The sequence below is a fragment of the Callorhinus ursinus genome, unplaced genomic scaffold (assembly GCF_003265705.2).
Source record: "Callorhinus ursinus isolate GAN/ISIS: 27379988/994484 unplaced genomic scaffold, GSC_fseal_2.0 scaffold22, whole genome shotgun sequence".
NCBI classification, from domain to species: domain Eukaryota; kingdom Metazoa; phylum Chordata; class Mammalia; order Carnivora; family Otariidae; genus Callorhinus; species Callorhinus ursinus.
In genome coordinates this window covers 26,596,327-26,619,881 of record NW_027397084.1, presented here as the reverse complement: position 1 = coordinate 26,619,881, position 23,555 = coordinate 26,596,327, and the positions used below count along the sequence as shown (strand labels likewise).

General features: G+C 42.4%; 2 long non-coding RNA genes across 3 annotated transcripts in view; one reads left to right on the top strand and one right to left on the bottom strand.

Moving 5' to 3' along the window:
- The first annotated feature begins 9,226 nt into the window (after positions 1-9,226).
- LOC141374819 (uncharacterized) lies at positions 9,227-18,684 on the top strand. Its single transcript, XR_012381955.1, has 3 exons — positions 9,227-9,238; positions 17,720-17,794; positions 18,622-18,684. It is a non-coding gene; the product is annotated as an uncharacterized lncRNA (long non-coding RNA).
- Positions 12,834-23,555, bottom strand: part of LOC141374818 (uncharacterized) — a 23,295-nt gene continuing 12,573 nt past the window's right edge. Inside the window, exons 2-4 of one of the 2 annotated variants that reach the window (XR_012381953.1) lie at positions 21,824-21,899; positions 19,757-19,835; positions 12,834-12,973 (exon numbers count right to left, since the gene is read on the bottom strand). This is a non-coding gene — a long non-coding RNA (uncharacterized lncRNA). Of the gene's footprint in view, positions 12,974-19,756; positions 19,836-21,823; positions 21,903-23,555 lie in introns of both variants that reach the window. The other variant, XR_012381954.1, reaches the window with a different exon arrangement.

Genomic DNA, 23,555 nt, shown 5'->3' with positions numbered 1-23,555 from the left:
TCTGATTTTTCTTTGCTATATTCAAAAAATACACCTAACAGGTGAAGAAACACAAAGATATAAAGTAATTAGTCTTGCCCTGCTCTCTCTCCTTTTAAGTGAGCCAGTGGTTTGGGGATTCCTTCCATAGATATCTCCATTCTCATACACATGTGTTTTGTTTTGTTGAGTTAAGATTTTAATTATCTGAAAGATAGGGAGTGCGGCGGAGGTGGGGAGGGAGGGGCGCGGCGCGGAGAGCAGAGGGAGAGGAATGAACAACTCCATGCTGAGCTCTGAGCCCAACATGGGGCTCAATCTTAAAACCCTGAGATCATGACCTGAGCCAAAACCAAGGGTCAGGGGCGCCTGGGTGGCTCAGTCGTCAAGCATCTGCCTTCGGCTCAGGTCATGATCCCAGGGTCCTGGGATCGAGCCCCGCAGCGGGCTCCCTGCTCGGCGGGAAGCCTGCTTCTCCCTCTCCCACTCCCCCTGCTTGTGTTCCCTCTCTCGCTGCGTCTCTCTCTGTCAAATAAATAAATAAAATCTTTAAAAAAATAAAAAAACAAAACCAAGGGTCAGACGCTTAACCAACTGAGCCACTGAGGCACCCCATCTTACACGTTTTTAAATTTACTGATTGACTTAACATTGACAAACCTGAATGTGGAAAGTAGGGGAAAAGAGAAAGAAACTCCCCTGTTCACAGCCCTATTAACTAGAGACAACCAATGTTAACATTTTAGTGTATCACTTTCTAGGACTTCTAAACTAGAGAGAAAAACAGAGATCCGAAAGAGGAAGAAAAACGAAGGCAGATGAAAGGGGAAGGAGAGATGGAAAACATTTACATTATAGATAACATTGATGAGTGTTGAAAGCTTCTTGCCTATCTAAGAAGGCCAAGTACATTCATCTATCCCGGAAGCCAACTGAAACAGGGTAAAAGCTAAGGAATTGTGTCGTTTTGCATTTAAGAGTGATCTGTAATTCCTAACTCCTGTGACTGATACTATTTACATTTCTAAAATGGAAACTCTTGCTTCCCTAGCAACCTGGAGTTCAATGCTGCCCACAAAGTTCCACCAAAGTGAAGTGATCGATGGTGAAAGTTCTTGGCAACAGAGGCGGGAGAGCATGAGTTTAGAAGTGTGGATAGAGAATTGAAAAAATACCAACTGTTTTTTCATGCCTAAATGTCTATAGAATTACTTGGAGATGCTAGTTAAATGGGCAGATTTCCGGACCCCTCCCCAGAGATTGTTATCCAGTGGATCTGAGGTTGGGTAGGGCCCCAAAATTTGCAATGTTAGCCTATATTCTGGGTAATATAAATGCATATCAGTCATGGACCTCACTTTGAGAAACACTGCATGGCACTAAAATTTAGCAATCACCTAAGTGGGAGGAAGTTTTTTTTTTTTTAAGTAAAACTGAGTTCAACAGATTTTTGACTACAGGACTTTTCAGAGCCTTTACTAACCTAATGTCCATGGCTAATATCCCAGTAGGGATAGTATGCCAAATTTCTCAAACTTATTTCACCAAGAAAGACTTTTTTTCACCCCAAGGAACATCTTTGCATTAGTTTTCTTTGGGACATACTTAGCATCGCCAGTTTATTTGAGAATTACTTTCTTCCTGTTTTCGGTCTTGTGTAACTGCTGGGTTATTGTTGTTGTTGTTTTTCTTCTTGGATACTACAATAATAAAATATAAGAAGAATCGAGAACTTTCTCTTTAGTTTGTTTCCATAAATACACCATTTTCTAACATATCCAAAAATTGCAGCATGATACCAATATATGGGAGTCCTAATGTAGACACTGTAGGAAGAATATATTTTCGGTAAGAGGGGGGAGGGTGTTACGTTTCTTGCTAAACCTACTGGGGTGGTGGCAAAAGGCTTTGGAATCTGTCAGACTGGGGATCCAAACTTGTTACCAGCTGCAGATCTATAAAAGGTTAATGTCCCTGAATCCTTGTTCCCTCACAGGAAACTGGAAAATAGCTATCACACTGTCAGGCCTTTTTGTGAAAATGAAATGAGACAGCATTTGTAAAACACTTGGGCCTCAGTAAATAAATGTTCATTTACCCTTAACAAAGGTTTATCTCTTTGTAAATCATTTACTGGAAAGAGTTGGATACTCTGGAAGGACTTCACTTTAGTGGTTAAGCTTTCATTTCTGTTAGGTTTGATCTCAAAAGAAAAGTCAGATGAGAGGATATACTTGGGTTTTACATACGTAAGTCATTAGAATGTGTCTGATATAACGTGTATCCCTTTCCTTGGTATCATAAGACCTAAGTTGTTTTAAAATGTAAATAATGGAATTTTTTTAAATAATGGAATTTTTAATAGTTTATGTTTTGCAGATGAGCTAGAAAAAATTTATTACACTAACAATGTGGGCACCTGGGTGGCTCAGTTGGTTAAGTGACTGCCTTCGGCTCAGGTCATGATCCTGGAGTCCCGGGATCGAGTCCCGCATCGGGCTCCCTGCTCAGCAGGGTGTCTGCTTCTCCCTCTGACCCTCCCCCCTCTCATATGCTCTCTCTCTCATTCTCTCTCTTTCAAATAAATAAATAAATAAATCTTACACTAACAATGTAAATACAATTAAAACTAGAATTCATTCCCAAGTGAGAACAGATATTATTTATGTTTACACATAGGGTGGTTTACTTGTTGAGGTAATTTCCTTTTTTTTTTTTAAAGATTTTATTTATTTATTTGAGGGAGAATGAGAGATAGAGAGCACGAGAGGGAAGAGGGTCAGAGGGAGAGGCCGACTCCCCGCCGGGCAGGGAGCCCGACGCGGGACTCGATCCCGGGACTCCAGGATCGTGACCTGAGCCGAGGGCAGCCGCCCAACCAACTGAGCCACCCAGGCGCCACGCTGTTGAGGTAATTTCCCAGTGGTTTTACTTCTAATGGTAAAAGACTGGTAGGGTTTCCTGGGCTTACAGAAACCATTGTTGGGGAAAGGAGTTGCTTCCCACCTCCCCACCAAAGGAAGTGAGAAATAGTCAAAATGCCATTAAAAGATTTTTTTCTTTTTTTTAAAGATTTTATTTATTTATTTGAGACAGAGAGAATGAGAGAGAGAGAGAGAGAGAGCACATGAGAGGGGGGAGGGTCCGAGGGAGAAGCAGACTCCCTGCGGAGCAGGGAGCCCGATGCGGGACTCGATCCCGGGACTCCAGGATCATGACCTGAGCCGAAGGCAGTTGCTTAACCAACTGAGCCACCCAGAGCATTTTGGAATAAATTTAGATTCACAGAAAATTTGCCAAGATAGTACAGAGAATTCCCATGTCCTCTCACTCAGATTTATTTTATTTTTTAAAGCTTTTATTATTTATTTGAGGGAGAGAGAGAGAGAGAGAGAGAGAGAGAGAGAGTGTGTGTGTGTGTGTGTGTGTGTGTGTGTGCGCGCGCGCGCGCGCGCGCGCGCACAAGCTAAATGGGGGTGGGCAGGGCAGGGGGAGGGCCAGAGGGAGAAGGAGGAGCAGACTCCCCGCTGAGCAGGGAGCCACGGTCGGAAGCCAAAGCAGGACTCCATCCTAGACCCCAGGGATCATAATCTGAGCAGAAGCAGACGCTTAACCGACTAAACCACCCTGATGCCCCAGAAGATATATTTTAAAAAATAACCTAATGGGACATCTGGGTGGCTCAGTCAGTTAAGCGTCTGCTTTTGGCTCAGGTCATTATCCCAGGGTGCTGGGATCAAGTGCCTGCGTTGGGCAACTTGCTCAGTGGGAGACTGCTTCTCCCTCTCCCTCTGCTAGCTGCTCCCTCTGCTTGTGCACTCTCTCTCTCTTTCTCTCTCTGGAAAAAATGAGTAAATAAAATCTTTAAAATAAATCAATAGCCTAAGTAGAGGAGCACCTAGCTGGCTCAGTCAGAAGAGCATGTGACTCTAGATCTCAGGGTCATGAGTTCAAGCCCCATGTTGGGTGTAGAGATTACCAAAATAAATAAATAAACTTAAAAGAAAAATAGCCTAAGTACTTTGTTATGTGTGAATCACAACATTGTAGTAACATAATCTTGATGAGTTGGTTGTTTTGCTGGCCCCCCCTAAGCAGGGTTCTCTTCTTTGTCCTTTCTGTACCTAAGGCATTATTTCCTAACCTCATTATTTCTCCGCACAAAGCTCTTCAGGGGATGGTCATCCTCTGAGAACCTTCATTCTAACTCCTAGGAGTTTGGGTATGTAGCATAGTCCTAAGCAGGCTGGTTGAATATCTTGGTGGCAGCTTGTCCTTGACCTACTATAGATAACACTATCAGTGCTGACCAGCATCGACCTCAATGAAAGGAGCCAACACCTTAAAAAAATCTAAGTAGGAGACATTCTGGTTTCTTTCCATTCTCCCATAAACAAAACTTAGAGGCCTCTTATGACTTCTGGGGACTGACTTAAATGATCTCTGCAAACATGACAGGCACCAAGTCACATGTCTACCTTCCTTCATGGATTCCAGCACTGTAGCTCTATTTTAAAATTGTAATTAAATTCAGATAAAATTTTTTTTAAGTTTATTTATTTATTGAGGTAATTTCTACACCCAGTGTGGGGCTTGAACGCACAACCCCAAGATCAAGAGTCGCATACTCTTCCTACTAAGCCAACCAGCAAGGCACCACTAGGTCAAATGTTTTTAATTTTAATGTAAACATGTTTTCTTTACAGTGTTTAGCCCCATACAAAACACATTCTTGTGGGTCAGGTTGTCTGGTATGGACTTCTTACATCAGTATGGCCTTTTTGCCTAAGCACATTATTCTCACTAAACTGAATCTAGCAATAGCCATTATTCACAGGTCATTGAATTAGGAAATAAGTTATTTTTCCCATGTTAACTCTATTTCCTTAATGTAGGAGGTTGGACTAGATAATCTGAGTGGTGAAAGGGCGATTTGCTTTGGAGTCAAGCAGTCACTTGGGTTGTGAGTTGTCACTTTGAGTAATTTTTAAAATTTCTCATTGCTGGGGCACCTGGGTGGCTCAGTCGGTTAAGCGGCTGGCTCCTCCGGTCCCCCATCCAGGGTCATGATCTCAGGGGTCTGGAATCGAGCCCCACATGGGGCTCCCTGCTCAGTGGGGAGCCTGCTTCTGCCCTCCCCCTTCTTGTGCTCTCTCTAATAAATAAATAAAATCTTTTTTTTTTTAAACTTTTTTTTTAAGATTTTATTTATTTATTTGAGAGAGAGAGAATGAGAGATACAGAGCATGAGAGGGAAGAGGGTCAGAGGGAGAAGCAGACTCCCTGCCGAGCAGGGAGCCTGATGTGGGACTCGATCCCAGGACTCCAGGATCATGACCTGAGCCGAAAGCAGTCGCTTCACCAACTGAGCCACCCAGGCGCCCCTAAATAAAATCTTTTAAAAAAATTTCCCATTGCCTCATGTCCTCACCTGTGAGATGGTTACCGTATCTCATTTAGTACTTACCAGTGACAGGATTTAGAACATACTACCCCAAAATGTGGCACCTTAGCATAAGGAATATTTCAAACTGGAGGAGTTCCAGAAGCAGCAGGTCTAAGAACTTTCTGACCAACACCGTCTTCCCTGAAGCAGGTCATAAGACCCTCTAGTGAGAAGCACCCTCCCTGAACTTGAAGGAAAGGAATATCTTTATTGTCAAAGGCAGAGGAATGTGGAGAGGAATCCAAAAGAACAGGCCTTGCTACATTTCCCCCAGTTTACTACCTTTAGCTCGTACTCTTTAGTCCTATGACATTTTCCCACAACTTTCCACTCTTCATCAAACCTAGTATAAAAATGCTTAGTTTTAATTGTTTCTTCAGGTCTTCATTTACTTATGAGGCTCCCGTGTCACATACAAATGAAATTATATAAATCTGCATACTTTCCCTCTGTTAATCTGCCTTTTGTCAGTCTAATTGACAGGGCTCAAGCCTGACAACCTGGGAGGGTAGTAGGAAGAAGAAATTATCCCTCCTCTACGTTAGGACCAAATGACATAATATATAATGCAGTTACTTGTAGCAAATGGGAGTTCTCAATGAATTAATAATGAATTCATTGTGGTTTCTTGTACATTCATCTTATCTTTCCCACTGAACTGTAAGCTCCTCAAAGGTACAGTTCTTTTCTGTCTCCACTGAACCTAGCAAAGCACTCAACAGGGAATAAACTCCAATTGACTATATTATTGTATTCTCATTCTCCAAGTTACCAACTGGTTTGAATTTTAATGAAAGCTACTCATGAGGTGATATTGACTCACCAAACTCTCACAGTTGCAACATAAACCACACAAATTGAGTCATGTTTCAGCTTAAAAAGAAAACACCGCCAACAAAAACCCTAGCTATTTAATGAGCTTATTACAAAACTACTTTTCCTGTACTGGAATAGTTCAACACTGATGATGATAAAGTTAAAAAGCGATTAAGTGGGTCAAAGTGTGAATGAATTTAGAGGGTATGGAGGATGAAATCATGCCTAATGCGGGACCCATGGTGTGAGTAACTTCAAAAAAGAGCCATTGGAAAGGAATGATTAGCAAGGCTATTCATTAAAGTGCAATTTATAGTCCTATCTTAAAGAACAAGAACTTGAGTAAGATCTTGTTTTTTTGATCAGTACTTTCACTGTTCAAACATGAGTGGGACTTGACATCCTAAAGAAATGTTAGGATGTGGGGCGCCTGGGTGGCTCAGTAGTAAGCGTCTGTCTTCGGCTCAGGTCATGATCCCAGGGTCCTGGGATCGAGCCCCGCATCGGGCTCCCTGCTCGGCGGGAAGCCTGCTTCTCTCTCTCCCACTCCCCCTGCTGTGTTGCCTCTCTCGCTGTCTTTTGTGTCAAATAAGTAAATAAATTCTTAAAAAAAAAAAAAAAGAAAAAGAAATGTTAGGATGCTTCATCAACTGTGAAACTCAGTGGGTCTAAATAAGCTATCAAGACCTCAGTGCAAACACTATATTAGTAAAGATGAGAGGCAGGGTAACTACTGGAGCCCACAAGCCAAATCTGACTGCCCATTTTGTTGGGCCGGAGAGCTAAGAACGATTTTAGCATGTTTAAATAGTTGAAAATGAATCAAAAGAAGAATAACTTTTTGTGACATGAAAATTATATGAAATTTTATTTTCAGTGTCCTTTGGGACACAGCCACGCTCATCATTCCTGTATGGCCTAGGGCTGCTAGGGAGCTACAGAGACTTAGTAGTTTTAACAGGCGCCACGCAGCCAGCAAAGCCGAAAATACTCCTCATCTGGCCCTTTGCCAACACCTGGTAGAGGTTATAAAAGAAGTTTGAACTGAGCTCAATAAATGACTTTACGTAAAATATATTATTCTTTTTTTTAAGATTTTATTTATTTATTCATGAAAGACAGAGAGAGAGAGAGAGAGAGGCAGAGGGAGAAGCAGGCTCCCAAGGAGCAGGGAGCCCGACGCGGGACTCAATCCCAGGACCCTGGGATCAGGACCTGAGCCGAAGGCAGACGTCCAACCATCTGAGCCACCCAGGCGTCCTAAAATATATTATTCTTTTTTTTTTTAAAGATTTTATTTATTTATTAGAGAGAGAATGAGAGACAGCATGAGAGGGAAGAGGGTCAGAGGGAGAAGCAGACTCCCTGCCGAGCAGGGAGCCTGATGTGGGACTCGATCCCGGGACTCCAGGATCATGACCTGAGCCGAAGGCAGTGGCTTAACCAACTGAGCCACCCAGGCGCCTTAAAATATATTATTCTTAATACGTTATTAATACTTACTATTGAATTTCATGGAATCAGGTAAGATTCTGCGTCCCCCACCTGCATGGCACCGAGGAAGGGAGGGGCCTGGGACCCATCCCAGGGCTCTTGGAGGTGCAACAGGCCCTGTGAATTTTGAAGATGTATGAAAGTCGTCATGAAAATGTTTTCTGAAAACTTCTCCTCGGGGATGGCTGTGAACAAAACCACTAGAAGCACGACTGCATAGCACAAGCATGCGGGTAGCTGCCAATGAATGCCCATGCCCTCAGCTGCGGTGGTTAGACATTCTCATTGCCTTCAATGTGGTACGCAACATGTTAGAGGGAAAAATGAAGGACTGGCCAAGAAGATATGAATAGAAGCAAATGATGAAAATTAATATGTTATTTGGCCTTGAACAGTCCATAATAAATTATATAGAAAAAAAGGATTCCATATAATATGTTTTTTGTCGTTTTCATGTTATTTGATGTCTGAGAACAAATTCCCATTTTCCTTCTCTCTCACACTGCATTTTCTTCACTCTGACACCAGATGTGTGGGTTTTCCCGAAGCCAGCTGAGCGTCCTACAATTCAATTCAGTTCAACTCAGACGCTATCTACCTGGAGTTAGCATCAAATCCCACAATTAAGTGTTCAGTCTCACAAGACTGCCTGCCCCCAACTTCAGATGCCAACCAGCCGGAAGGGTTCCCATAACCTCCTCCTTGGGTTTGATAATTTGTTAAAATGGCTCACAGGACTCAGGGGAACACTTAAGTTTACCGGTTTATTTTTATTTATTTATTTATTTAGTGTGGGGTTTTTTTTTTATTTGAGAGAGAGAGAGAGAGAGGAGAGAGAGTGAGAGAGAACACACAAGTTGGGGGGAGGGGCAGAGGGAGACAGAGAAGCAGACTCCTCAGAGCAGGGAGCCAGTCATGAGGCTCCATCCCATGACCCTGAGATTATGACCTGAGCCAAAGGCAGACGCCCAATCAACCAAGCCACCCAGGTGCCCCAGTATATTGGTTTATTATAAACGCTATGATAAAAAATACAGATGAACAGCCAGATAAAGAGATTCATAGAGCAAGGTCTGGAGAAAGGGAGAGGAACTTCCATATCCTCTCCAGACTGCCATCCACCCAGCACTTCCATGTGTTCAACAACTCAGAAGCTCTCCAAACCTCTTACTTCTTGGAGACTTCATCACAACAATCGATGATCAATCATTAACTCAATCTCCAGTTCCTCTCCCCTTCCCAGATGGGGGTGGGGCTAAAAGCGCCACTTTCTAATCGTGCTTTGGGCTTTCTGGTGACCAGCTTCCATCCTGAAGCTATCCAGGAGCCCACCACGTGTTGCCTCATTAGAGCAGAAAACAGTCCTATCACCCAGGAAATCCCAAGAGATTTAGAAGCTGTGTCAGGAACCAGGATTGAAGACCAAAGGCCGACTGTGATACGTATCTCATGCATAGCCATTTTGCCAGCTCTGACGTCAGAATACAGTGTTTAAAAGGCTTGGTAAGTGTCAGGTTTATCCCTAAGGCTAAGGTACATAAAAATGCTTTCCTGAACAGCTTTAAAACTTAAATTTTAAGAATCTAGTGTTTAAGGAGCACCTGGCTGGCTCAGTCAGAAGAGCATATAATTCTTGATCTCAGGGTCATAATTTCAAGCCCCACATTGGGTGCAGAGATTGCTAAAAATAATAAAGTTAAAGAAAAATAAGAATATTGTATTTAAAATGCTCTCTCAGGTAGAAAGAATAGAGGTTACCAGGGCCTAGAGAGAGACGGAGCGGGAATTGTTGTTTAACAGGTACAGAGTTTTTGTTGGGGGATGATAAAAAACTTTTAAGTATAGTGGATGGTTACCCAACATTGTGGATGTATTCAATGCCACTGAATTGTATACTTATGAATAGTTAAAATGAAAAATACCATGTTATATATATTTTACCACAATAAACTTACCCCACCCCTAAAAAAGCTCTCTCTGGACCATTTCAAAAATTTAATCATTTTCTATGAGGAAAGTACCAGACCCTATGCTTTGTGTGCAGCACAGAAGGGAGACAAGATATTTGACCTCTTCAAACTCATTCTTTGTGGGTATTTTTGTCCTATTTGAGGTAGTAATCAATTACTCTTAAATTCTCAAACTCAAACTTTATAACCACAAACTATAAAACAAATCAAATACAGGCCAAAAAAAAATGAAACCAAAAAAGCACACAATAAATAAATCAGGAACTTGGAGAAACAAAGTAGTTGTCAGAGCAATGTGAATGATACCCTCTTCTCCCTCCTGGATTCTAAAAATTTCTTTTTTACTATTGTGTCATAGAAAGAGGTTATTTCAGCTTTGGGAACTCAAAACTGATCATATGGGGGCGCCTGGGTGGCTCAGTCGTTAATCGTCTGCCTTCGGCTCAGGTCATGATCCCAGGGTCCTGGGTTCAAGCCCCACATCGGGCTCCCTGCTCCGCGGGAAGCCTGCTTCTCCCTCTCCCATTCCCCCTGCTTGTGTTCCCTCTCTCGCTGTGTCTCTGTCTGTGTCAAATAAATAAATAAAATCTTTAAAAAAAAAAAAAAAAACTGATCATATGATTTCTAGCAACATAATCATGATTTAAAATGTCACTAAAAATGACTGAATGCCCGATGTATAAATCAAATTAACTGCATATGTGAGATAATGTATATTTTGTGCACATATTGCCAAAGATGAACAAAGCTGGACACTAATTAAAATGGTAAGGACAGATTTTAATCAGTGATATACCATTGCAATCAGAAAGAGCTCAGTGTGAAACAGCTCAATGTGAACTGAATTCAACCTGAACTTGTACAAAGGTGACTGAGTGTTTTAAAGGGAGAATGAAGGAATAGGGAGTGGTGTGAATGAAGATTCAGCAGAGTCAGAGAAGTGAAAAATTACAAAATGTAGGAAAGGGGGTTGTCTATGTGAAACCCCTCTGGCTTTGCTAACTGACTCTTATGAAAGCTAGGCTCCTACCCATCCATAGAGGCCAGGAGACAGGGGACTTATCTTCAGGTGCTGGCTGGAACAAATAGTAAACTCTCTTAGCAGACTTGAGTTTTCTCCGTCAGGCACTTCAAGGGGGAGGTAAGGTCATCCTAAGGATTTGACCTTGAGCTGTTAGAAACATGTTAGTGTCGGAGCGCCTAGTATTGTCAGTCGGTTGAGTGTCTGACTCTTGGTTTCAGCTTGGGCCATGATCTTGGGGTCATAGGATGGAGACCCACATGGGGCTCCATGCTCAATGCAGAGTTAGCTTGTCCCTCTCTGCTCCTCCACTCTTAAAAAAAAAAAAAGGAAAGAAACATGTTAGTATTTTGTTCAAGGCTTTAACTTTTTAAAAAAAGATTTTATTTCTTTATTTGACAGAGAGAGAGCACAAGCATGGGGAGAGGCAGGCAGAGGGAGAGGGAGGAGCAGGGAGCCCGATGTGGGGCTCGATCCCAGGACCCTGGGATCGTGACCTGAGCAGAAGGCAGCAGCTTAACCGACTGAGCCACCCAGGCGCCCCTCATTCATTCATCTTTCAAAAAATAATTGAGGGATGGGGCGCCTGGGTGGCTCAGTCAGTTAAGCGTGTGCCTTCGGCTCGGGTCATGATCCTGGGGTCCTAGGATCGAGGCCCACATCGGGCTCCCTGCTTGGCGGGAAGCCTGCTTCTCCCTCTCCCGCTCCCCCTGCTTGTGTTCCCTCTCTCACTGTCTCTCTCTCTGTCAAATAAATAAATACAATCTTAAAAAAAAATAATTGAGGGCCTACTATGCCTCATAGAATATGAAGCACAGAGGATTCAGAAACAACTGTGAATAAGACTATGTGTGTGTGAAATACTGTCCACACAGATGGCCCCTACCTTTGTAGATTTTCTAATGGACCACAGGAAAGTAAACTATTTTGAGGCATAATGTAACTGTTTATTAACATTCAATTTAACAGGTTGTATAAATAGTATTCAAAATAGGAAATTCAATAAGTTGTATTCGTCAGGTCAGGCTGCTGTAACAGTATACCGTAATTGGGTGCCTTGTAAATCAAAGAAATTTCTTGCAGGTGGGGTGGCTGGTAGTGCAAGATGAAAGGGCCAGCAGATCTGGTATCTGGTGAGGGCCCGCTCCCTGGCTCATAGATGACCATCCTCGCATTGCATCCTCACATAGTGGAAGTGGTGATGAATTTTTGGAGTCTATAATAATTGTCAAACAATTTCAGGCCTTCCTTGCTTTCCTTGCCATGCATTTATCAATCTGCAAGAAGAAACAAGTATGAATTCTATCACAAGGTGCTAAAAGTCATCATTATTGCTACAGAGAGCCATACCTTACATTTGCCTAACACTTTTTTTTTTTTTAAAGATTTTATTTATTTATTTGGGAGAGATATTTGAGAGAGAGAGAGAATGAGAGATAGAAAGCATGAGAAGGAAGAGGGTCAGAGGGAGAAGCAGACTCCCTGCTGAGCAGGGAGCCCGATACGGGACTCGATCCCGGGACTCCAGGATCATGACCTGAGCCGAAGGCAGTCGCTTAACCAACTGAGCCACCCAGGCGCCCTTGCCTAACACTTTTAACACAGACCGTATCATTCCTCCACTCAAAATCCTTTCCTGTCTCTGCCTCATTTGGGATAAAAAGCAAAGTCCTTGGGTTAGCCATCAAGCCCATATGATCTTCTTTTCCTCCCCTCCCTACTGCCATCCTAGCCACCCTGGCCCCTTTACCAGTTCTCAAAGACTCCAAGGGGCTGCCACTTTCTGTTGTCTACAAGGAATGCTCTGGCTCTTCCCCACATGGCTTGTTCCTTTGGGTCTCTGTGTATATGTCATAGTATCAGAGAAGACTTCCCTGGACATCCCATATGATCAACCCGAGGAGTTCTCAAAGTATGGTCCCTGGACCCACAGCATCAGCATCGCCTGGGAACTTGTTAGAAATACAAATTTTCAAGCCCCCACCTGAGACCTACTGAATCAGAAACTTTGGGGTGGTGTACCCCAATTTGTTTTTTGTTTGTTTTTAATTTGTTTGTATTTTTTTTAAGATTTTATTTATTTGACAAGAGAGGGAACACAAGGGGGAGTGGGAGAGGGAGAAGCAGACTTCCCGCGGAGCAGGGAGCCCGATGCTGGGCTTGATCCCAGGGGAAGTACTTTATCATTCCAAATTTGTTTTCTCGATTAATCAGCATCAGCCCTTCCTTTCAGGAAACAAAGACCTGCTGGAAAAGAACAGAAAATACAAAATCAATCTAGTTTAGCAGTTTGTTTTTGCTGTGTGTTACCCTGAACTTAGGGATTTTGCTCTCTGACCTACATATAACAAATATGAAATGACCCAAACACATTCTTTCTTCCTTTTTCCTTTTTTTTTAAAGATTTTATTTATTTATTTGACAGAGAGAGACACAGCGAGAGAGGGAACACAGGCAGGGGGAGTGGGAGAGGGAGAAGCAGGCTTCCCGCTGAGCAGGGAGCCCAATTCGGGGCTCGATCCCAGGACCCTGGGATCATGACCTGAGCTGAAGGCAGACACTTAACGACTGAGCCACCCAGGCGCCCCTCTTTCTTTTTCTTTTCTTCACATTCCCTCTTTCTGATCAGGAGTGAGTTACTCGGTGTTGACTCTGAGGAGAAGCCTGTTTTCTTTGGATGGGATGAAAAATATTTTTATTCTTCAGACCTCTAAATTGTGAAGGCTCCTATGAGAGAATCCTTCCCTTGCCACCTTCCAAAGTCCTGTAGTTCTTCCTGCCTGACTTGCTCATTCTGGTTTTCAGTAACATTTTGTTTGTTTGTTTTTAACTTTTTTTATTTTGAGATTTTATTTATTTATTTATTTGAGACAGAGAGCTAGCACGAGCACAGGCAGGGGGAGGGGCAGAGGGAGAAGCAGACTCCCCGCTGAGCCAGGAGCCTAATTCAGGGCTAGATCCCAGGACCCCCGGGATCATGACCTGAGCCATAGGCAGACACTTAACCGACTGAGCCACCCAGGCGCCCCCAAATTTTGTATTTGTACTTTGTTTTCCCAGATTAATCCAGTGTCAACCCTTCCTTTCTGGGAACATGCTGATAATTCAAAAGGACATAAAACCTGCCTCTCGGCATCAAGCTGATAATCCAGCTTGTGTTTATTTAGGACGGTAACACCAGGAGAGTTTTGTTAGAAACTATGGTACCAATCTCAAAAAGACTGAACAAAACACATGGATCTTAGGGTTCATCTGCTCTAAAGCCCTCATTTTACAGACGAGAGGCAAGAGCTACAGGAGAAGTGTGAGACCTGCTTCCAGCCAGTCAGAGGACCCGGTAACCTAAATCCTCAGATGGTGTTTTCTCCCCTGATGCTACCTACTTGCAGTGCTCCTGATAATCTGTGTGTCTATCATCCAGGAATTTATCTACACTCTTCTCAAATGCATTCACAGTTTCACATCTTGGCCATGCTGCATTATTAGGACGTATATTTACAACCACGGCAAAGAACTATCATTAGCCAAAATGGCATCAGTACAAACTCTGCTAGCTGTTTTGGTCTATGACTTGCATGAATTTTTTTAAATTTTAAAATGGAAAACTTTATATTCTTATATTTATCCTATATATTCTTATATTTTTATATGATAAAAAGTTGGTTCCCCGGACACCTGGGTGGCTTAGTCGGTTAAGCGTCTGCCTTCGGCTCAGGTCATGATCCCAAGCCCTGGGATCGAGACCCACATCGGGCTCTCTGCTCCGCAGGGAGCCTGCTTCTCCCTCTGCCTCTGTCTCTCATGTATAAATAAATAAAATCTTAAAAAAAAAAAAAGTTGGTTACCTTATGGTTATGTTAAAAAAATCTTATTCCTGGGCGCCTGGGTGGCTCAGATGGTTAAGCATCTGCCTTCGGCTCAGGTCATGATCCCAGAGTCCTGGGATCGAGTCCCGTATTGGGTTCCCTGTTCAGCGGGGAGCCTGCTCCTCCCTCTGCCTCTCTCTCTCTCTCTCGCTATCTCTCATGAATAAATAAATAAAATCTTAAAAAAAAATTCTTATTCCTGGGGATGTCTGGCTGACTCAGCTGGTAGAGCATGTGACTCTTAATCTCAGGGTCATGAGTTCAAGCCCCCACATTGGGCATAGAGCTTACTTTAAAAAAAATTAAAAATTACAAAATAATAAAACTTTAGGGAATACCTGGCTGGCTCAGTCAGCGGAACATGCAACCCTTGATCTCAGGGTTATAAGTCTGAGCCCCACATTGGGTATAGATATTACTTTGAAATAAAACCTTTAAAAAAAATCTTATTCCTGGGCGCCTGGGTGGCTCAGTTGGTTAAGCGACTGCCTTCGGCTCAGGTCATGATCCTGGAGTCCCAGGATCGAGTCCAGCATCGGGCTCCCTGCTCAGCAGGGGGTCTGCTTCTCCCTCTGACCCTCTTCCCTCTCGTGCTCTCTATCTCTCATTCTCTCTCTCTCAAATAAATAAATAAAATCTTAAAAAAATCTTATTCCTACTAACCATTGTTAAAATATTAGGGTATATCCTTCCAGACATTTCGAAGTACAAAAGGTGATGCATATTCTTTCCCTCCAAATTCAAACATTACAAATATGTATAAAGCACAAAATGAAAATACTCCTCCTTTTACCTCCACCCCTGTGGAGAGCAAAATTCTTTAGATGACCCCCAAGATTTCCTGGCTCCTTGGTGTGCATGTCCCTGAGGTGCAAGAACGGTGATAGGAGGGATTTTACTCATGATAGTCAACCTCAGCATAGATTACCTGAGTTGGACCTAATCACATGAGTCCTTTAAAATCAAAGTTTTCTCTGGCTGATGGCAGAAGAGGAAATGAGAAGTTTGCAAGATGAGAAGGATTAGGCACACCTGATGGAAGAGACCGCCTGACAAAGAATGCAGACAGCTTCTGGGAGCTAAGAGCAAGCAGCCCTCACTGACTGGCAGCAAGGAAATGGAACCTCAGTTTTAAACTACAAGGAACGGAATTCTGCCAGTAATGAGTCTGGTTGCCAATTCCCATGGGGGTAGGGGGTGGGGTGTAGTTTCCCCACACCACCAAGCAATTCTCAGACACCAGCAGGAGATCTGTCCTACTCAATTCTTTTTTTTTTTTCTTAAGATTTTTTTAAGCAATCTCTACACCCAACATGGGGCTTGAACACAAAGCCCCGATCCGGGCTCCCTGCTCAGCGGGCAGCCTGCTTCTCCCTCTCCCCCTCCCCCTGCTTGTGTTCCCTCTCTAGCTGTGTCTCTCTCTGGCAAATAAATAAATAAAATCTTTAAAAAAAAAAAGTTACATGCTGTGGGGCACGTGGGTGGCTCAGTTGGTTAAGCGCCTGACTTTTGGTTTTGGCTCAGGTCATGATCTCCCGGTTGTGAAATGGAGCCCTGTGTCGGGCTCTGTGCTCAGATTCTCTCTCCCTCTCCTTCTCACTCACTATCTCCCTCTTTCTCAAATAAATAATAATAAAAGAAAAAATAGTTGCGAGCTCCACTGACTCAGCCAGCCAGGCGCCCCACCCACTTTTTTTTTTTAAACTGAGCTCTATGCCCAATGTGGGGTTTGAACTCACAACCCTGAGATCAAGAGTCTTATGCTCTACAGACTGAGCCAGCCAGGCACCCCACAACTCAATTCTGACACAATATATATATTGTGTATGTACTGTACCCTGAAGTAGCATCAAATCCCACAGGTTAGGGGCCCATTCCTACAAGACTATACCCCCCAACTTGAGATGCCAGTCCCAAGCCCAGGTTACCACCTCTGCTTCTGACCCATGGTTATAGATTGGAGGTTCCAACAACCCCCACCCCCTCTTTGGGTTCCATCAATTTGCTAGAAGGGCTCACAAAACTCAGAGAAACATATTAAAGGATTACCAGTTTATTATAAAAGGATACAACTCAGGAAGAACTAGATGGAAGAGATGCTAAGGACAAGGAATAGGGAAAGGATGCAGAGCTTCCATACTCTCTCCAGGTGCACCACTGTCCCCAAATTTACATGAACTGGGAAACTCTGAAACCTGTCCTTCTAGGTTTTTATGGACGCCTCATTACATAGACACAACTGATTAAACCCTCAGCCATTGGTGATTGATTTAACCTCCAGCCCCTCTCCCTTCTCCGAAGGTCAGGGCGGTGGACTAAAAGTTCCAACCTCTAAACACGTGGTTGGTTCTCTTGGCAACGAGCCCCCACCCAGAGGTGGGGTCCAAAAGTTACCTCATTAACATAATGAAAGACATCCTTACTGGTCTCATCACTTAGGAAATTCCAAGGGTTTTAAGAAGTCTGTGATAGAAATGCAATGGAGATCAAATATATATTTGTTACTATAAATCACAGTATTGCAGCCAGCTTGAATGAGCTTGGAAGTGGATTCCACATGAGAACTCCACCTGGGTGACAATTTGATTTCAGCCTTGTGATTCTCTGCACAGAGAACCAAGGCACCCTGGGCCTGACTTCTAACCTATAGAAACCATAAAATAGGGTGCCTGGGTGGCTCAGTTGGTTGAGCGACTGCCTTCGGCTCAGGTCATGATCCTGGAGTCCCGGGATTGAGTCCCGCATCGGGCTCCCTGCTCAGCAGGGAGTCTGCTTCTCCCTCGGACCCTCTTCCCTCTCGTGCTCTCTATCTCTCATTCTCTCTCTCTCAAATAAATAAATAAAATCTTTAAAAAAAAAGAAAAGAAACCATAAAATAATGCCCACTAGGTGTTAGTTTCTGTCCCTGAATTTGGTAATTTGTTACACAGTAATAGAAAACTAGTAAAACCCAAATCCCACTTCGCAGGAGGTAATCACTTAACACATTTTGGAGATACCCTTCCAGATAATTTTGGTTTTATACAAGTCTATATTTAAAGGGATCACTGCTATTATTGCAAATTGTTTTCTTCATTTAATATATTGTCAGCATCTTTCCATGTAGCACTTGTGTATTTTTTTATAGGACAAATCTGTAGAAACTTCATCAAAAGATATGCAACTGGGTGGCTCAGCAGTTAAACGTCTGCCTTAGGCTCAGGTCATGATCCCAGGCTCCCTGCTCGGCGGGAAGCCTGCTTCTCCCTCTCCCACTCCCCTGCTTGTGTTCCCGCTCTCGCTATCTCTCTCTGTGTCAAATAAATAAATAAAATCTTTTTTTTTTTAAGATTTTTTTAAATTTATTTATTTGACAGAGAGGCAGAGAGCACAGGTAGGCAGAGGGGCAGGCAGAGGGAAAGGGAGAAGCAGGCTTTCTGCTGAGTAGGGAGCCCGATGCGGGGCTTGATCCCAGGATCCTGGGATCATGACCTGAGCTGAAGGCAGTCGCTTAACCGACTGAGCCACCCAGGCGCCCCAATAAATAAAATCTTTTAAAAAATTTTTTAGAAAAGTCTTTCAAATTACCTTCAGAAAAAGACTGCACTGATTCTCAGTCCCACCAAGAGTCCCTACTTCCCCGTATTCTCTCTCTTACCATATATTCTCACTCTTTTAATAACTTTCCTTGCCCATTGGTATTTCTTTTTCTTCCTTTCTTTTTTTTTTTGTATTTCTTTTATATTCAACAAATTTAGAGTCAAGTAACAATCTACCATTGTAGTCTCCCTTTGTTTATTAAGCATTATCAAAACAGTCTAGCAATGTAACTTAATACTGATCTTTGTACTTAAAGACACACCTACTTGCTGATTAAGCAAGTGTTGTTTCTAGATATAAATATCTATTTTGGAAGAGTCTCAAAATTCTCCTGAGTTTGGCAGAATATCTTTTCAAATCTACTTGTATTAACTGTTATTTTTTACCTCAGAGACCCAAAATATTTTTTTAAATCTCTAATGTTGCTTCCTTGCATTACTTATTTTTCAGTCCAAAGAGCATCGTCTGCCAAAACTTGGAAGAAACTAAGATGTCCTTCAGATAGTGAATGGATAAATAAACTGTGGTACATCCAGACAATGAAATATAATTTCCCTAAAAAGAAATGAGCCATGAAGCCATGAAAGAACATGGAAAAACTTAAATTCACATTAAGTGAATGAAGCCAATCTGAAAAGGCTACATACTGTATGATTTTAACTATGACATTCTGGAAAAGGCAAAACTATGGAGGCCGTAAAAAAAAATCAGAGCTTGCCAGGGGTTGGAAGGAAGGAGGAATGAATAGGCAAAGCAGAGAGGATTTTTAGGGCGGGGAAACTACTCTGTAGGATACCATCATGGTAGATATATGTCATTATACATTTGTCCAAACCCATGGAATGTGTAACACCAAGAATGAACCCTAATTAAACTATGGACTTTGGGTGGTAATTATGTGTCAGTGTAGGTTCATCAATTGTAGCAAATGTGCCCCTCTGGTGGGGGATGCTGATATTGGGGGAGGCTGTGCGTGGGAGGGGACCATATATGGGAAATCTCTGTACCTTCTGCTCAATTTTACCGTGAACCTAAAACAACAACAACTGCTCCAAAAAAAAAAGAAGTCCTTAAAAAATAAGCATGGTCACATCACCAATTGAAGCTGACACATATGTCATGATGAACTATGTGCAAACCTTAACGTAATCCAGTAGGGAGTCCAAATTTGCAAACCCTGTGTTGTAGGACACAGTCCTTCCTGGGCCTGTTTGTCAATGCTGGGTAAGAGAGTTAAGGACTGGGGCACCTGGGTGGCTCAGTCATGAATCGCCTGCCTTCAGCTCAGGTCATGATCCCGGGGTCCTGGGATCGAGCCCTACATCGGGCTCCTGCTTGGCAGGAAGACTGCTTCTCCCTTTCCCACTCCCCCTGCTTGTGTTCCGTCTCTCGCTGTGTCTCCCTCTGTCAAATAAAGAAATAAAATCTTAAAAAAAAAAAAAGTCAAGGACAGAACGCATTCATAAAAAAGAAAATCCTTTTGTAACAGGAGAGCCTGACTCTAAAAATAGCCACCTATATAACTAATTATGGTATGTGTAGAGTAAAAGAAACTCGGGTCCCTGAAGATGGTGTAAGGACTTACCCATTTCCTGGAGGCTCTACCTTCTCCAGTCTCTGTAAATGATCATTCTGTGTTGATTTGCTTCTAGCGTTAAAGCAGCCTTCCATGAGAAAAGTATTGTTTTGGGTAAAAAAAAAATATTATTTCAATATGTGCAATGTCAAGTGCTTTTATTCGCTCTCACTGAAATCTTTAAACAATATTCGGGGTCACTTATAAATCCCAAAAAGACAACACAGGAATAACCATAAGCCAGAACAAAGCACCCCATTTATGTTGAGATCAGTTATTTCATGCAGACATTTGCATTTCAGTAATCTGTGCTTTACATCGTATTGTAGTAAGACCATGTTCTGATTCTCCAACAATCAGCTGTGCATTCTATCTGATGGAAATGTTTCCCCTTATTTCTGGTTGGGCAGTATAGAAGGAACTCTCTGTAGCTTTAAGAGTTTAACCTTGGACTTCAAAATTTTTTTTCAACAAAGGCAAAAATTAGTGACTATAATTTAGTAGAGTTTTACAATTGCTAATCCTGTCCATTAGAACCTCTTAAGTGATGTGACCACATACTTTTGTATCTTGTTTGCAATTTTCAGCTTGATTTTGTATACCTTTTCTACACTACTATATGTATATTTTGGTTGTTTTTCAATTCAGTAATCTATCTTTTTACTTTTTTTTTTAAGATTTAATTTATTTGTCAGAGAGAAAGAGAGAGAGAGCATGCACGAGCAGGAGGAGGGGAAGTGGGAAAAGCAAGCTCCCCTCTGAGAAGGGAGCCCGATGCGGGACTCCATCCCCGGACCCTGGGATCATGACCTGAGCCAAAGGCAGAGGCTTCACCGACTGAGCCACCCGGTGTCCCTATCTTTTTACTTCTCAAAGGAGCCCCCTTGCTCGTAACCTCAGAGGTCCGATTCCATGCTTACTTAGATAACTGCAAAAAATAATTCAAGAATAGCTAAATGTGCAACGACTTGTGGGAGTTGGGGGGGTTATGTTTTTGCTTTTTTAGAGAGAGTGAGAGAGAGGAGACAGTCAAATTTAGCTAAAGTGAGGGGTTCACCCAAGCCCTGTTGGGAGCAGAGAACATCCTCAGACACTGTTGTCCTGAGGAATTTATAATGTAAGGAAGAGATGGTCCTATCAAAAGTACTTTCAATGTGGCAAATGATATGCAAGCATTGCTAAAGGTGATGGAGAAGCACAGAGGAGGGCACTTAGCCCAGTCTGGGGAATTCAGGAAAGACCACTAGAGGCTTTGTTACTTTCCTTTCACAGGTATAAACACTGGTGCTAATGCACCCGGCCCAAGATCACAGAGCTCAGGAGGAATAGAGACCTGATTCAATCCCAGATCTCTCCAGCCCAATGCCATGCTCTTCCCACTCCTCTGGCTTCCTCCCTGCAGCACAGCACTTGGCTCATTTCTCCTGCTTAGCACTGACTTTGTCCTAACATGTATTTTATGCAACACTTCCTCTAATTCTAGGACAGTATGTAATTTTGCTTAAATACTGTTTCATCATGATGACATATGTCAAAAATGATTTAGAAAATTATCATCATTTTTGTCACATTATCTATGTGACTCAAAGGATTGTCAGCTCCTTCTCAAAGACCACTGAGCAATAATGCTTAAGAAATGGTTATCAGTTTTCTTATTTATAAACTGGGTATTATAACAGTACGAACACTTAGGGTAACCGTAATGATTAATTTAATGAACATGCATAAAATATTTAGAACAATTCTGGTATAAGTCTGAGCTTAGTAAATGCTATGATTGCTGAAAGAAGGGATGATCGATGAAGAGGTTGGGGGGATAGATGAAGAAATAGGGACATGTCTTTGTTCTCAACGAGCTCCCTCAGCCCTTACCACCTTCTACTTGTTTCTAAACCAATCTCAGTTATGGGTGCAATCAACTCCTTTTTTTTTTTAGGTCACATGAAAATGTTATTCTCTATTTGCTAAGCAGATATCAGGACAGTGACGTCTAGGGATGTTCCTTGCCCTTACCAGGGCTGGGGTTGACCTGTCACTCGTAGGCAAACCTAAAAAAATTAAGCAAGAATGGCTCACCTGGCTGGCTCAATTGGTAGAGCATGTCACTCTTGATCTCAGGGTTGTGAGTTCAAGCCCATGGTGGGTATGGAGCCTACTTAAAAAAAAAAAAATCAAGCAAGAAAACATAGTGCAAGTCCAAACTCAAACAAGAAAAAGACCAGGGCACATTAGAAGGGCTACTGGAAAACATAAGAATTTTGGAATGATTTGTAATACTAAAGAAAGGTTTTTATGGTTGATTGGTTAATTCTCAAACTGGATATAGCATACATGTGTCAGTGGAATAAATTTACTTGAGGAGAAGCAGATTGCAGGCCCAGATTTCCTCTTCATTCATTCAACAAATGTTTATTAACCATCTACTATGTGTCAGACACCAGATACCATGGTAAAAAAAAAAAAATCAGACAAGATTTTTGTTTTCATGAAATGTACATTCTAGTAGAGACAATGCCGAAATAGTAGCCAAATGAATAAGATAATTACATGTTGCAATAAGCTTTAAGAAGGAAACAAAGAAGGGGTTATAACAGGGAACATTTTTAGATGTGATGGAGAGGATCCCTCTGGGAATGCAGTGTATGAAATGACACCTAAGCGAGGAGGTGAGCCAGCCGTGCCTGAGTCCTCTCCTGGGCTCACCTTATGAACTCCTGTGGCCATTTTTGCCATACAAAATGTTGCGTGAGCAAAGTATTCCTGTACTATTGTTTTATTTTATAATTAACCAAGACAAAATGCATTTCTTCCAGTTTCATAGAGTCCTGTCTTCTAATTCCAATTAAGCATTCTGACCCTGAAGGCTCCCAGGTTCCATTCTGTAGCTGCATGCTTTTTTATGTTCTTCCACACTCCTGTCACACAGTGAACATGAGCACATCTAAAGAGGGTTTCTGCAGACAACTTTTGCTTCAGGTTAGGAATCTAATAATAGATTCCTTCTGCTGGCTGGCTCTCATTTGCTTCATTTGACTGCTGAAGTTTAGTGTCAGAATAAAATATTTTCAACCATAGGAAGAATCTGATGGAAGCAAACTTAATTTGGAGGCACCTGAGTGGCTCAGTCAGTTAAGCATCTGCCTTCAGCTCAGGTCATGATCCCAGGGTGCTGGGATTGAGTCCCACGTTGGGTTCCCTGCTCAGTGGGGAGCCTGCTTCTCCCTCTCCTTCTGCTGCTCCCCCTGCTTGTGCTCTCTCTCTCTCTGTGTCAAATAAATAAATACAATCTTAAAAAAAAAGAAAAAGAAAATGTTTACATTAAACATTGATGAGTTTGGGGCGCCTGGGTAGCTCATTCGGTTAAACATCTGCCTTCGGCTCAGGTCATGATCCCAGTGTCCTGGGATCAAGCCCTGCATCAGGCTCCATGCTCAGCGGGGAGTCTGCTTCTCCCTCTCCCTCTGCCTGCCTGTCTGCCTACTTGTGATCTCTCTCTCTCTCTGTCAAATAAGTAAATAAAATATTTTTAAAAAATAAAAAAAATTGATGAGTTTGTTCAGAGTGGAACAATGGAATGACTATAGTAAAATAATATATATTAAGTAATTATTATAAGGAAGTGATAATGCCACATACAGTATTTGCAAAGTCCATTGTAACCATTTATTTTTAACCACTACAATCCTGGACAGTATAATTATTTCCGGTCTTATAGGTATGGTGATTGAGACAGGCAAAGTTTAAAAGTCATTTCCAGGGGAGCCTGGGTGGCTCAGTCGTTAAGCGTCTGCCTTCGGCTCAGGTTATG